This window comes from Arachis stenosperma, chromosome 1 (genome assembly GCF_014773155.1).
Source record: "Arachis stenosperma cultivar V10309 chromosome 1, arast.V10309.gnm1.PFL2, whole genome shotgun sequence".
Taxonomy (NCBI): Eukaryota; Viridiplantae; Streptophyta; class Magnoliopsida; order Fabales; family Fabaceae; genus Arachis; species Arachis stenosperma.
The window spans coordinates 14,468,117-14,471,859 of record NC_080377.1 but is presented as its reverse complement, the minus strand read 5'-3'; the positions used below and the strand labels follow the sequence as shown (position 1 = coordinate 14,471,859).

Here is a 3,743-nt window from a genome sequence, read left to right as displayed (position 1 = left end):
CAAAAGACATATGCACTGTTTAAGCATACATTCAAAAAACAAAAGTGTTGCCACTACATCAAAATAATTAAACTGTTATAAAATTCAAAATTCATGCAATTCTTCTCTTTTTCAATTAAGAACTTTGTTTATTTAAGAAAGGTGATGGATTCATAGGACATTCATAGCTTTAAGGCATAGACACTAAGACACTAATGATCATAAGACACAAACATAGACAAACATAAGCATGAAAATTTCGAAAAACAGGACAATAAAGAACAAGGAGATTAAAGAACGGGTCCACCTTAGTGATGGTGGCTTGTTCTTCCTCTTGATGGTCTTATGGAGTGCTTGAGCTCCTCAATGTCTCTTCCTTATCTTTATTGCTCCTCTCTCATGATTCTTTGATCTTCTCTAATTTCATGGAGGAGAATGGAGTGTTCTTGGTGCTCCACCCTTAGTTGTCCCATGTTGGAACTCAGTTCTCCTAGGGAGGTGTTTAGTTGCTCCCAATAGTCTTGTGGAGGAAAGTGCATCCCTTGAGGCATCTCAGGGATTTCATGATGAGAGGGGTCTCTTATTTGCTCCATCCTTTTCTTAGTGATGAGCTTGAGGTTATGCCTTCTCAGTTGAACCGGCTTCCCTCTTGAGTTTTTCTTCCATTGAGCGCCCTCTTCACAAATGTTTATGAGGACTTGGTCCAACCTTTGATCAAAGTTGACCTTTCTTCATGGCCACAACTTCATAGAAGTGGTCTTGATGCACCCTTGAGATGAATCTCTCCATCTCCCATGACTCGGAGGTGAAAGCTTTTGCCTTCCCTTTCCTCTTTCTAGAGGTTTCTCCGGCCTTGGATGCCATAAATGGTAATGGAAAAACAAAAAGCAATGCTTTTACCACACCAAACTTAAAAGGTTTGCTCGTCCTCGAGCAAAAGAAGAAAGAAGAGAGTAGTAGAAGAAGAAAATGGAGGAGATGGAGGAGGCTTATGTTTCGGCCAAAGGAGGGGAGAAGTGGTGTTTAGGTTGTGTGAAAATGAAGGAGTGAAGAAGGGTTTATATAGGAGAGGGGGGCTCATGGTTCGGTCATGTATGGGTGGGTTTGGGAGGGAAAGTGGTTTAAATTTGAAGGGTGAGGTAGGTGGGGTTTTATGAAGGATGGATGTGAGTGGTGGAGAGAAAGATGGGATTTGATAGGTGAAGGGTTTTTGGGGAAGAGGTGTTGAGGTGATTGGTGAATGGGTGAAGAAGAAAGAGGGTGGTGGGGTTGGTGGGGATCCTGTGGGGTCCACAGATCCTGAGGTGTCAAGGAAAAGTCATCCCTGCACCAGGTGGCAAGAAAATTTGCGTTTTGTGCCAAAGCTGGCGTTAAACGCCGGGCTGGTGCCCATTTCTGGCGTTTAACGCCAGGTTCTTGCCCTTTCCTGGCGTTTAACGCCAGTCTGGTGCCCCTTTCTGGCGTTAAACGCCCAGAATGGTGCCAGACTGGGCGTTAAACGCCCATCTGCTTGCCTTACTGGCGTTTAAACGCCAGTAGGTTCTTCCTCTAGGGTGTGCTGTTTTTCTTCCTGTTTTTCATTTTGTTTTTGCTTTTTCAATTGTTTTTGTGACTTCTCATGATCATCAACCTACAAAAAACATAAAATAACAAAGAAAAATAGATAAAATATAACATTGGGTTGCCTCCCAACAAGCGCTTCTTTAATGTCAGTAGCTTGACAGATGGCTCTCATGGAGCCTCATATTTTCTCAGAGCAATGTTGGAACCTCCCAACACCAAACTTAGAGTTTGAATGTGGGGGTTCAACACCAAACTTAGAGTTTGGTTGTGGCCTCCCAACACCAAACTTAGAGTTTAACTGTGGGGGCTCTGTTTGACTCTGAGTTGAGAGAAGCTTTTCATGCTTCCTCTCCATGGTGACAGAGGGATATCCTTGAGCCTTAAACACAAAGGATTCTTCATTCACTTGAATGATCAGTTCACCTCCATCAACATCAATCACAGCCTTTGCTGTGGCTAGGAAGGGTCTGCCAAGGATGATGGATTCATCCATGCACTTCCCAGTCTCTAGGACTATGAAATCAGTAGGGATGTAATGGTCTTCAACTTTTACCAGAACATCCTCTACAAGTCCATAAGCTTGTTTTCTTGAGTTGTCTGCCATCTCTAGTGAGATTCTTGCAGCTTGTACCTCAAAGATCCCTAGCTTCTCCATTACAGAGAGAGGCATGAGGTTTACACTTGACCCTAAGTCACACAGAGCCTTCTTGAAGGTCATGGTGCCTATGGTACAAGGTATGGAAAACTTCCCAGGATCTTGTCTCTTTTGAGGTAATTTCTGCCTAGACAAGTCATCCAGTTCTTTGGTGAGCAAAGGGGGTTCATCCTCCCAAGTCTCATTACCAAATAACTTGTCATTTAGCTTCATGATTGCTCCAAGGTATTTAGCAACTTGCTCTTCAGTGACATACTCATCCTCTTCAGAGGAAGAATACTCATCAGAGCTCATGAAAGGCAGAAGTAAGTCCAATGGAATCTCTATGGTCTCATTTTGAGCCTCAGATTCCCATGGTTCCTCATTAGGGAACTTATTGGAGGCCAGTGCACGCCCATTGAGGTCTTCCTTAGTGGCGTTCACTTCCTCTCCTTCCTCTCCAAATTCGGCCATGTTGATGGCCTTGCACTCTCCTTTTGGATTTTCTTCTGTATTGCTTGGAAGAGTACTAGGAGGGAGTTCAGTAACTTTCTTACTCAGCTGTCCCACTTGTGCCTCCAAATTCCTAATGGAGGACCTTGTTTCAGTCATGAAACTTTGAGTGGTTTTGATTAGATCAGAGATCATGGTTGCTAAGTCAGAGTGGTTCTGCTTAGAGTTCTCTGTCTGTTGCTGAGAAGATGATGGAAAAGGCTTGCTATTGCTAAACCTATTTCTTCCACCATTATTGTTGTTGAAACCTTGTTGAGGTCTCTGTTGATCCTTCCATGAGAAATTTGGATGATTTCTCCATGAAGAATTATAGGTGTTTCCATAGGGTTCTCCTAGGTAATTCACATCTTCCATTGAAGGGTTCTCAGGATCATAAGCTTCTTCTTCAGATGAAGCATCCTTAGTACTGCTTGGTGCATTTTGCATTCCAGACAGACTTTGAAAAATCAAATTGACTTGTTGAGTCAACATCTTGTTCTGAGCCAGAATGGCATTCAGAGTATCAATCTCAAGAACTCCTTTCTTCTAATTTGTCCCATTGTTCACAGGATTCCTTTTAGAAGTGTACATGAATTGGTTATTTGCAACCATTTCAATTAGTTCTTGAGCTTCTGTAGGCGTCTTCTTCAGATGAAGAGATCCTCCAGCAGAGCTATCCAAAGACATCTTGGATAGTTCCGAGAGACCATCATAGAAAATACCTATGATGCTCCATTCAGAAAGCATATCAGATGGACATTTTCTGATTAATTATTTGTATCTTTCCCAAGCTTCATAGAGGGATTCTCCATCCTTCTGTCTGAAGGTTTGGACTTCCACTCTAAGCTTACTCAATTTTTAAGGTGGAAAGAACTTTGCCAAGAAGGCATTGACTAGCTTTTCCCATGAGTCCAGGCTTTCTTTAGGTTGTGAGTCCAACCATGTCCTAGCTCTGTCTCTTACAGCAAAAGGGAATAGCATAAGTCTGTAGACCTCAGGGTCAACCCCATTAGTCTTGACAGTGTCACAGATTTGCAAGAATTCAGCTAAGAACTGATGAGGATCTTCCAATGGA

The 3,743-nt window shown here is 42.6% G+C and overlaps 1 non-coding gene across 1 annotated transcript; it reads left to right on the top strand.

The window, feature by feature from the left end:
- Positions 1-3,409: 3,409 nt before the first annotated feature.
- LOC130951722 (small nucleolar RNA R71) lies at positions 3,410-3,517 on the top strand. The gene has a single exon (XR_009074079.1). It is a non-coding gene; the product is annotated as a small nucleolar RNA R71 (small nucleolar RNA).
- Positions 3,518-3,743: the final 226 nt, after the last annotated feature.